This window comes from Musca autumnalis, unplaced genomic scaffold, assembly GCF_047663935.1.
Source record: "Musca autumnalis isolate F117 unplaced genomic scaffold, ASM4766393v1 scaffold_1, whole genome shotgun sequence".
Classification (NCBI taxonomy): domain Eukaryota; kingdom Metazoa; phylum Arthropoda; class Insecta; order Diptera; family Muscidae; genus Musca; species Musca autumnalis.
Window position 1 is genome coordinate 217984061 of NW_027411644.1, and position 12259 is coordinate 217996319.

The window sequence follows — 12259 nt, forward strand, 5'->3', positions numbered from 1 at the left end:
AGTAAAAAAGAAAGGTTTTTGGAAATTCGAATTACAAGGGTACGAAAAGTACTAAATGGTACTAAATTTAGTACAATTTTGATTTGGGTGAACGGATTGAGCTGGAATACAGACATTTGGAATGAGGGTCACTGATGAAGAGTAACAATGAAAGGTTTTTGGAAATTCGAACTATAAGGGTACGAAAAGTACTAAATGGTACTAAATTTAGTACAATTTGGATTTGGGTGAACAGATGGAGCTAGAATCCTGAAATTTTAAATTAGGGTCACTGGTGGAGAGTAAGAAAGAAAGGTTTTTGGAAATTCGAATTATAAGTGCACGAAAAGTTCTAAATGGTACTAAATTTAGTACAATATGGATTTGGGTGAACGGATAGAGCTGGAATCCTGAAATTTGGAATGAGGATCACTGATGAAGAGTAAAAATGAAAGGTTTTTGGAATTCGAACTATAAGTGTACGAAAAGTAATAAATGGTAGTCAATTTAGTACAATTTGGGTTTGGGTGAACGGATAGAGCTGGAATCTTGAAATTTGGAATGAAGGTCACTGATGGAAAGTAAAAAAGAAAGGTTTTTGGAAATTCGAATTAAAATTATACGAAAAATACTAAATGGTACTAAATATAGTACAATTTGGGTATGGGTTAACGAATAGGGCCGGAATCCTGAAATTTGGAATGGGGGTCACTGATGAAGAGTAAGAAAGATGTACCAAAGGTCGAAAAGTCCTAAATGGAAGTGAGTTTAGTATGATTTGGATTTAAAGTGCTGGAATCCTGAAATTTGGAATTAAGATTACTGTTGGAATATAGAATTGAGATATGGAGGTAGCTTTGGAAAATCGTACTAATGTGCACGAAGTAGTACTAAATGGTACGAAATTCGCTATAATTTGTATTTGCGTGAACAGATTATTGTTGGAGTGTAGGATTGAGGTAGTTTTGGAAATTCGTACATATGGAAAAGTGCTAAATGGAACTACTTTGGCTATAATTTGGGTTTAGGTGAACGGATCGAGCTGAGATATGAAAGTACATTTTGGCAAATCGTGTACGAAAAGTGCTAAATGGTACAAAATTTGGTACCTTTTGGTATTTGCTATATGGTATAGAATTTTGTACAATTTGTGATTTTGTAAAGGGTAGAACTGGAATTTTGAAATTCGGTATTAGATTAGCAATTGGTGTTTAGAGTGGAGGTAGGGAGGAGGTTTTGAAAATTCGTACTTATTTATACAAAAACTACTAAATAGTCCGCAAATGGGTTTCAGGGGAACTGGAAAACTGAATTTGGGTTAGGATATATGTTGAATATAAGGAAGTAATTTTTGAAACGTTTACCTACGTGTAGCAAAAGTTGGGTAACATGTTGATACCAAAACCATTATAAATAGTTAAGGTACTAAATTTGGTGTTGGGTGTAGGAACAAAGCTGGGATTATATAATTTAAAAATAAGCTATTTGTACAACAAATACGAAATTGAAAAATATTTGTTATGAAGATCGCTCTAAAGTTTGAGACAAAGTTCTGAGTTTGAAAAATTGTACTGAATAGTGCCCCATTGATTTGATGTTAACGCCAAGGAGTTTCTAAATAATGTACTGAAATTAAGTAGTCAAACGTAAAGCATATTTTCAAAAAATGTTTTTTGTTCTGACCGCTTTGGTATGTAAATTTGAAAACGTGGTCCAATGCGACAATTTTGTTAACTAGAAGGTATTTACCCCTGATATTAAAAAATCCTAAATTGAAATGCCTTCAAAAAATGTTCCGTTATATACTGTTGACATACCGGTGCACATTAAGTACAATTTTTTGTAAAGAAGTTTTCTAACCTTTCATGCCACAAATTCCGAATTTCGGTTGGAAAATGTACAGAAGATCTTCAAAATACTCTAAATCTTCAAAATATCTCTTCTAATAAACGTGGATTGAAATGGAGATTTTTTAAATTAAACTTCTATATCCTCTGAGTATTCAAGGCCCAAATTTAAAGAAAATTGGACAATATACATTTGTTCTTCTTTAAAAATACACTAAGTCTAGAGGTACCGTTATATGGGGATATACGAAAACGTGGCCGAAAATTTAACGGACCTATTCGGGTTCTGGGCGAAACCGCTAAAGCTAGAACCTTGAATTGTGAATGTGCGTGATTTTTGTTGTGAAGGGGTGAGATAAAGTTTAGTGTTTGGAAATTCGTACTGGAAGAGAATGCTGTGTTAGTGAAGGGGTAAAACCAGGAGTCAAATTTGAAATTTGCAATATGAGTCGCTGTTGGTGTATGTCTGTGATATGAGGTCGAAGTTTTGGAAATTCGAAATTAAAATATGGTAGCTGTGTAGGGATGCGATACGGCATATTTTTTTTTTTAAATTCTGACTACAATCGTATAATTATTGGTAATAAAAATAGGTCTTAGTACAACAGAATCTCCAGTATTCACCATTCCCGTATTAAATATTGTTTATATATACACTGCACCCCGGTTATTTACCTCTCTGCTTAACTGCCTTTCCCGTTTAATTGCCTCACAATCTGAATCCCCAAAGTTTTTTCATATAAATGAGTTCAAACTCTCCCGTTTAACTACTTTTCTATAAGTACCCAATTCGGATATTTGCCCGTCGAATATTTCCCCAAAAAGAACATTTAACAATGTTTTTCTCGGTTTATTACCCCTATGGTGTATTTATGAGAAAATCAATTTCGACGACTACGTGAATTGTGATGAAGATGTCCAGTGTTATGTTATGGTGTTATGTTCACCGATGACTAAATTTCTTATTGATTAAATAATAATATTTTTAGACTTTTTTACTATAGACCGCTTTGCTTTTTGGCGATTATGTTCTAATTGTTGTCATTTTTTGTAAGGTTGAGATGAGATTTTTGTAACTACCCACATGAGGTAGTTATGCGGGATTTTCGTAACTGCCTTTCCCGCATAACTGCCTCAATTTTTTGGAATTTTATGAAAGGTAGTTAACCGGGGTGAAGTGTATATAGTTTGTGGGGTCTAAAATGATTATTTCGAGTAGTTACAAACGTAGTGACAAACTTAATATACCCCCATCCTATGGTGGAGGGTATAAAAAGCTCGATTAATTAAATTAATTAATATCTGTTATAGTTTCCGAGAAATAGCTACTTCTTTCTCCAAAAAGACACGTATTTTCCAAAATTGCGAAAAAATGTTGACTTAGTATTGAATCGAAAATCTCAATGGTTCGGTTGTTATATGCCAAAATATCAAAAAAAGTTACAAAAGTTTGATAAAAAACTTCATGTCAAAATCCGGAGGCTCGATTTTCACCGTAGACGTATGGTCTAGTGGACTTAAGATGTTCAAACCACCTCACCCTAATGTACATATGTATATAGGGTTTTTAAAATGTATTGACGATATGTCTAAATAAAAAAATAGTATTAATATTAATTTTTTATCAAAAATATTTTTAATTAAAGGTTTTAAATTTCACTTGCAAAAATAAAATGTAGGCAAGACAATTGTTTCACACCCTCGCTTATTTGATACTATTTTACTTGATACTATTTCTGCTGACTGATTATAAAAATTGTATTTTTATTGGCATACAAGTGTATGTATGTACATATTTACGTATTTCACTTTCATAAAGTGTGAAGATTTATGTTATTGTGTTAAGATAAAATTTAGACCATTAACACGTTATGTGTTCTATTATTAAATGTACATACATATGTGCCTCTTGAAAACGGACAATGTAAACACGTGGTGGCTCGTTGACACATATTTTGTTATTGACTTTAGCGCTTAAAGATTGCGTGAATAAAGGTGATAAAAAAAAAAACAAAACTGTTGGTTGACAAGTTAAATTAAGTGTGTAATGAAGCAGAAAAAGCTGCTAATTGCGGATGTTTAAAGAAGCAAATAAATATTGTGCGAATATAAAAGTGTTTATTTTTATTTTTTGTTAAAAGGGAAAAGATAATAGGGCAATAAAAATTATTTAAAAGAGATATGACAGATGAGTAGAAGCAGCACGAAAACTGAATTCAAACATGAAATCTCTGAAATTTCATCTAGTATATGCTTACTTATATATTTTTATGGACATTTCTTAATCGTTATCTGAGGCTCACTCAAATTGAGAAATAAGTACATATTTACATAATAACATATTTTGAAATTTATTTCTCAAGACTTAATTATTTCAAAATCCATAGACGAAATTTTGTCTATGATTTTTTTCACACATTCTTAATTGTTTTGTTGCCTATTACGGATTTTTGTTATTTACCACCAATAATAATTATAAAACTGTTTATTAACAACCACGATTGCAGTTAATCAAATTTCCATTCAAGATTGCTATTTTAACTCGACTCGACTAGTTATATTATCTAAATTCAATAGTAAATCGTATTTATAATCTTCATAAAAATAATATGTTGTGGTAGCCACTCAGTCGACCGGTTAGTAGATAACCTCAACAATTTATTTTAAATGTTTGCTTGCTAAGCGTTTTGATAATAAAGAAACTACAACAAAATAGTGAAGCATTAAACAAAGTTGTCTATAATGGGAAATTTTCAAGTCACTTTAAGAAGTTTTGTGTCTATGAGATTTTCAATTTTCAAGTTGTCAATCAAATAATACAAATAAACCACAAAATTGAACTGGAGTATTTGCCATTTATTGCAAACAAATTATTGATAGCAATGATCCGTGCGTAATTGAACAGAATTGGCTAATTTCCGAATATTGAACAAGTTAGAAAAAAATTATTATTTTTTATTTTTAAATATTGAGATGAAATTAAATTGAAATTCTTTGCTGTTAAAATGTTGTTTGTTGTTAAAGTTTAAAAACATAAAAAATGTCAATAGTACACCTTAACTTCACACCTTTTACTTCAACTCGAGCATACTTACACAAAAAAATTAAAAAATTGGTATTCAAACGCCTATACTGGAAATTAATTTAATTATTTTAAAACTACAAACCAAATCATGAACTATTTCAATTGATTTTGAAAAGAATACGCCAAACCTTTTGTGTATTCATCTCTGACCATGTAAGCAAAACTTCAGATTCTTATGCCATGTTTATACTTGAGCTCTAAAATCCGCTGGATTTCACGAAATCCTGAAATACACCCCGGTGTTTACACTTATTGTTTTGTTGATTTCGAACATATCACAATAATCAAGGTAGATGCATATGCGCAGCTGATCGAACATGAATTTTCAAAACAAGTTTTTGTAAATTGAATTAGTCATCAAAAATATACGACAATATAGAACTTTAGAACTTTATTTCGAAAATTATCGTAAAATTATCTATATATCGTATAAATTGTGTATAGTACTAACAAATAAAAAAATACAAAATGATTTTATCAGACATCATAATAAAAAATTTTGATAGATAAAATTTGTGTTCAGAACTTGGAAAATATTAATACCTGCAGCAGTTTTCCCGTTTAGTGCTAAAAATGCGTTCCCCTACTCCGAAATATAGCAAGATTTGCACTTCTCTTTAAACAAAAATAGCGCCGAATAACACCCTATTCTTCTGTTTTCTGCCATACACTTTTGGCATAGTAGACACTAGCAACATGTTCATTATCATCTAAATACGATAGTTGATACGTTGATTTTGACATTTCTGCTGCAGTTTTTGCAAGTTCCGTCACTTTTTTTGTTCCCGTATTTCTTAAGAAATTTGTATGGGGAAGCAATTCTTGACAATTCGCTCTTTTTTCTAACATTACCATTAAAAAAGTACGAGAACACAATGAAAAATAGCATTGTAGCAAAGTAATTTAAAATTTTTTTCACATTGTTTACAAATTTTGATACTAAATTTTTTTGTTGCAGCAATTGACCATCTACCTTGTTTATTGTGATACATGAAAAGTGTTGCAACTTTTGGTACTTTTTTAGGCAAAAACAGGGTTGTATATCATGTGTATTGTGATTTCGATGTTGATTTCGCTGAAATCACGAAATGAGATGATTTCATTTTTGTATGCGAAATCATGATAAATTTTGCATGATTCCGCGCGAAATCACGAAACGCCTTCGAAATCACGAATAGACGCCGAATGTAAACCAAACATTACAAGCAATCTCAATTACTACCTGCTAGGCACTGTTCGTTCATATGTATTTTGCGTTGAACGCAACACAATCAATGCTGTTACGCTTTGAAGGTGCTGTAAAAAGTAAACAACGATAAACTCCATTGTCCATCATATGACGTTTATCGGTGATTTATTTGTATTCAAATGATAGCATAGATTCAAAATGCCGGAAGATTTATTATATTTTTTGTATCATCACATCAAATGTTTTAAATATGTAAATTTTATTTAAAATGTTTTTCTATACATATGGGTGGTTCCATATGTTAGTATATAATAGTTATACCAACATATGGGACCATACCTATTGTTAGTATTGTAGTGGTACCTGTATTATAATATTACATTTTGCTAATTTATTTATAATTATATAATTTATAATTTATTGTTTGGGCTTAAATATATTATTTTGCACCTAAATATATATTTGTTTCCTGCATTTTTCTCCATGTAGTAATAGCTGGAAAATGATCTAAACGGTATCCTAAGGTAAATATTTAATATGTACGCTTATTGTAGGCTTATCTGTGTAGAAGAAGAATAAAATGTAGTAATATGGCAAAATGTCATGTTGGGAAACTATGGGAATCTTTGTGTTTTCAAACATACTCAATCTGCTCTATTCGTTAAAGAATTTTAAGCAGGAAATTACATTACAACGATTGCGTTGCCCCTTACTAACCCATTATTTTTACAAGGTCACGCGAAGTGGTTATTTTTTGACCATTAACATAAGATGTTACATACGTATATATATATTTACGACTTTTAATAAATACTTTTTTGACTATTTTAGTGGTAAAAACACAATCAATTATTTCGCGCGGTGGTTTAGTAATGGGTTTTGTAAGGGGTAATTTTGTCATAAGAACGGAAACAGACAGAACACGAATGCCAAGGCTGCGATGGAGTAAGCACTTGGAAGATGACCCATCAAAAAAAATCCTTCCTAAATAATGTTTCTTTTTAATACTTTTTGGTAGTCGTAACAACTTCCAAAACCATGTAGTAACCTATTATTTTAACAAGGCCATGTTGCACTGAATTACTGATTATTCTATTACCACTAGAATAACTAGTTATTCTGTGGCCACTAGAAGTTGAAAAATAAGCTAAAACAAGTAAAAAAAGCGTTAAGTTCGGCCGGGCCGAACTTTTTATACCCTCCTCCACGAACTGTATTGAAGTGAATAGGAACAATTAGTTTAATTTAGTTTATGAAAGTACAAAACTCTTAATTTTATTACAGGAGTAGTACATATATCTCCACTGATAATACTCCCTTCAAAACAGCTGATATGGGGCGACATTTTGTTCTTTCCAAAACATGGACCAATATTTACAATTTTCCGAACTGAGCGAAATACATAAAATTGGGCAATACCGACTACACCTAAACCTGGATATTCTGGATTTGGATAGTTAACAACATCTGGAGCACCGTTCTATGGAGGCTGTAGAAAACGTTGACCTGTACCGATAAATTTCTGGAGGAAAGTTTCGTAACTCCAGCGAAGACTAAATACCAAATTTCAGTTATTCCCGTTGAATAGTGTGGCTAAAACTTAAAAAAAAAAAAACCGAAAAATGGGAAGGACCTTTCTATGGGGGCTATAAATTTCAGTCATATCAGTGGTATATTGAGGTCACACCATCCAAAATACCGAAAATCGGGAGGTACGTTCCTATGGGGGCTATTTGAGGACGTCGACTTAATACCAATATCAGCTATTTCGGTGGGGAACGATGGGATATTGAGCAGCAACCTTCAACATAACGAAAATCGGAAGGTACCGTTCTATGGGAGCTATATGTAGACATGGACCTATACCGACAATTTCAGGGAGGTACCGTTCTATAGGGGCTATATGAAGACGTTGACCTATATCGACCAATTTCAACGAAGACTAGGTACAACATTTTAGCCATTTCGGTGTTATAATGAGGCTAAACCCTTCAAAATGCCGAGAATTGGGATGTACTGTTCCATGGGGTGTACATCAAAACGTAGACCAATACCGATTAATTTCTGGGAGAATGTTTTGCATCCCAAAGGAGGACGAAATATCACATTTCAGCCATTTTGTAGGGATAATATAACTTAAACCTTCAAAGATACCGAAAATTGGGAGATATCGTCCTGTGTGGGCTATATGAGGGCGTGGTCCTATACCAACAAATATCAGGTGAAAAGTTGTATACCCTTAACGATGACTAACTACTAAATTTCAGTCATTTTGGTGGGATTTGAGGTCACAAACTTCAAAATACCGAAAGTCACGCTCTATGGGGTTATAAAGGCGTGGACATATACCAACATATTTCATATGGAACGATTAATACCCCAAATGAAGACCAAATACCAAATTTAAATAATTTCCCCGACGAAGACTGTGTACCAAATTTCAGCCATTTCGGTGTGATGATCAGGCTAAAACCAAAATTCAGAAAATCGGAAGATATCGTCGAATGGTGGCTATATCAAAACATGGACCTATATAAACAAACTTTGGTAGAAATGTTTTAAGCCTCTGGAAACACAAAATACCAAATTATAACCAATTCGGTGGTAAAATGGTACAAATATCTTAATATCTTAAAATTCCTTAAGACGACGACGCGTCACTTTGTATGGGGCTATACGAAAACGTGGACCTACATAGCCCGCTTTCAATACCAAAAGTACTACGTGCATATAATAGATTTAACCAAAATTTCATTCACCTAATTGAGTCCGTTCGGACGCTAGAGTGATTTCCACAGACGGACGGGCATGGCTATATCGATGTAGAATTTGTGGGGTCTATAATGATTATTCACCACCACCAACATAGTATGGGTATACAAATGTCTATTTTTAGAACAGTTGAGATGGAATTTGTTTTCAATTTCAACGCACTTCAAATGTTTATTTTATTTCGCTTTCTACTGGATTTCATCATGGGAACTTATGATTTGTAGTCGAACGCACTATACTCTCGGCCACACGTACGAACATTAAGGGTTGTTGAAACTCTTGCATGTGCACCACCATCTTTTTTCATACCCTCCACCATAATATGGAGGGTATAATTAAATTTGTAATTCCATTTGCAACACATCGAAATATTCATCGGAGACGTTCTGAAGTATATATTCTTTATCGGGGAATAATACTAAGTCGGTGTCCGTCTGTCCGCACGTCTGTTGAGATCAAGATACAGATTGCAATTTTTAAGATAGAGCTTTGTAATTTGTTATTTCTATTACTCCTAGGATGTTTGGAATTGTAATTCGGTTCACGTTTTGATATAGCCCCCATAGAACCGTACCATCCGATGTTCGGTATTTTGAAGCTTCTTGTTTCATCATCACACCGCAATGGCTGAAATTTGGTACTTGGTCTTCGTTGGGAGTATTCCACTTTCCATGTGAAATTTGTCGGTATAGGTCCACGCCTTCATATAGCCCCCATAGAACGGTACCTCCCGATTTTCGGTAGTCCGAAATGGCTCAAATTTGGTATTTAGTCTTCGTTGGTGGTATAAATCTTTCTTCCAGAATTGTGTCGGTACAGGTCCACGTCTTAATATAGACCCCATAGAAAGGTACATGTCGATTTTCGGTATTTTGAAGGTTGTGGCCACAATAATCCACCGAAATTGCTGAAATTTGGTATTTAGTCTTCTTGGGGTATTCAAATGTCCCCTCAAAATATGTAGGTACATTCCAGTTTTAGGTATTTTTAAGTCTGTGGCCTCAATATTCCACCAAATTTGTAGGTAGAGGTTTACGCGTTTATATTGCCCCCATAGAACTGTAACTACCGATTTTCGGTACTTTGAAAGTCATAATGAAAGACATAATGTAATATACAGTATTGAATGTGATGGAAAAGTGGATGAAAGTTGTGGTAAAAGATATGTGGGAACAACTAAAAACAAATTGAAGACTAGATTATCGGCACATAAATCGGATATAAAATTAAGAACCAAAATAATACCCAAAAAACGGCACTTGCAGAACACTGTAAGCTGACCAATCACTTGCCAAATTTTGACAACGTACGGATACTTCAAACTGAAAACAATTACAACAGAAGGTTAACATTAGAGATGCTACATATTAATAACATACAAACAGACAAGAAAATCAACTACAAAAGCGATACAGATAATGCAGCTTACTGTTATCGGCATTTGACTAAGAAGAGATCGTTCAACAACAAGAAATCAGTGCAATAACAACACCAGACAATGGTGGTAAAAACTACAATAGCTGATAGATTAACTTGACTGTTTTATTATTTTTATACAAATGTAAGAAAAATTGTGTACCTACAAATCTTGTACCTACAAAAAAATGTGTATTTATCTAAAGCTGTGATAATAATTATTAAAATATACAACTATTATGTTTTTTATAGATCACCCCTGAAGATGCAATTTTAAAATTGCGAAATATTGGGAATGTAAATAAAATGCAATAAAAATGAAATTCAAACAATGACCTCAAGCTCAAAAAAGTCTTATTATTTTAAAAATCTTGGAAAAAGGTCAATTAACAACCAATTATTAACAAGTTGTGGCTTCAATATTACTCCGAAATGGCTGAAATTTGGTATTTAGTCGTCGTTGGTGGTATAAAACATTCCCCCCGAAATTTGTCCGAACAGGTCCACGCCTTCAGTTTTCGGTATTTTGAAAACTATCCACATTGTTTTACCGAAATTGCAGAAGTTTGATATTTAGTAGTCTTCATAAACGAAAGGAAACTTATTCTTCAGTTTTACTGCAATACAACTCGTGGTGGAGGGGTCGAACTTAACGCCGCACAGTGATTCAGAATCGTTTTTTCCTGGTCAAAACTCAGTAACTTTTGAACGGATAGAAATATTTTGCTACTTATTTTTTCGTGCGACAGATAATATAATCCGCTGTAAAAATACTCGATTTTAGCGTAGTATTTGCAGAGGAATTCAAGGTCAAATTTAAAAATTTGAGTTTTTTCATATTTTGCATCATAATATGAGTGTTTTTGAGTCTTTCATTTGTTCTAACTATTTCATGGTCACACAACAATAAACAAACCATACAAATACAAAAAATTAATTATACCCTCAGCCTTTAGGCTAACGATGAAAATGTGCCTCATCGAAATAATGGTTTTAGACCCCAAGTATGTTTGGAGGAAATGTGTTTCAGACAATTTGGAGTCGATCTAGCCATGTCCGCCCGTCTGTCTGTCTGTCTGTCCATCTGGCTGAAGCGCACGATAACTCTCGAACGGATGAACCGATTCGGTTCAAATTTTGGCTTTCGTAATATTTTGCCCAAACTTAGTTTAAGTTGGAAGATGAGCTACATCGGTCCACGCCTTCCGGTACCTCCCCCACAAAAGATCGAAAATGTTCGAAAAGTTTGTGCGCACGATAACTCTTGAAGGAAGTAACCGATTTGGTCCATACTTAGCACATCGTGAAATTTCTACCAGACTTAGATGAGATTCCTTCTAATATGGACTCAATCGGTTCATTCCTTCGGGTACCTCTCACACAAAATTTCGGAAAAGTTCAGTTTAGGACCTGATCACGAATCGCTTTGATTTTTGTTGTAGTAACTTCTATTCACTGTCCTCTATACGACAGTACAAGTTTCATCAGGGGCAAGTCCATACTTCCTGAGAAAATAGCCTGAAAGTTACGAAAAACCCCTACGACACCATGTGTAGTGGTTGGAGCTCAAGATAACTCTTGAAAGGATCTGCCGATTCGTTTAAAATTTGGCCTTCGTAATATTTTGTCCAAACTTAGTTTAAGTTCGAAGATAAGCCATATCAGTCTACTCCTTCAGGTACCTCCCCCCAAGAGTTCAAAAATGTTCGGAAAAATTCTGCGCATGATAACTCTTGATGGTAGTGACCGATTTGGTCCATGCTTTACCCATCCCAGTATATCTACCAAATATATATCTGGTTCGAATATGGATTACATTTGTCCACTCCTTCGGGTGCCTCCCAAACAATATTTTGGATAAGTTCACTTTAAGAACTGCTCTGGAATCAATTTGATTTTTGTTGAAGCAACTTTCATTCACTACCTCAGTTACGACGGTAAAAGTTTTTTCAGGGACAAGTCCATACTTCT

At 33.6% G+C, this 12259-nt stretch overlaps 1 protein-coding gene across 2 annotated transcripts in view; it reads right to left on the reverse strand.

Moving 5' to 3' along the window:
- The window catches only part of LOC141389139 (aquaporin), a 159359-nt gene that overhangs the window by 49216 nt on the left and 97884 nt on the right, over positions 1-12259 (reverse strand). The gene's annotated exons all lie outside the window — the stretch shown is intronic.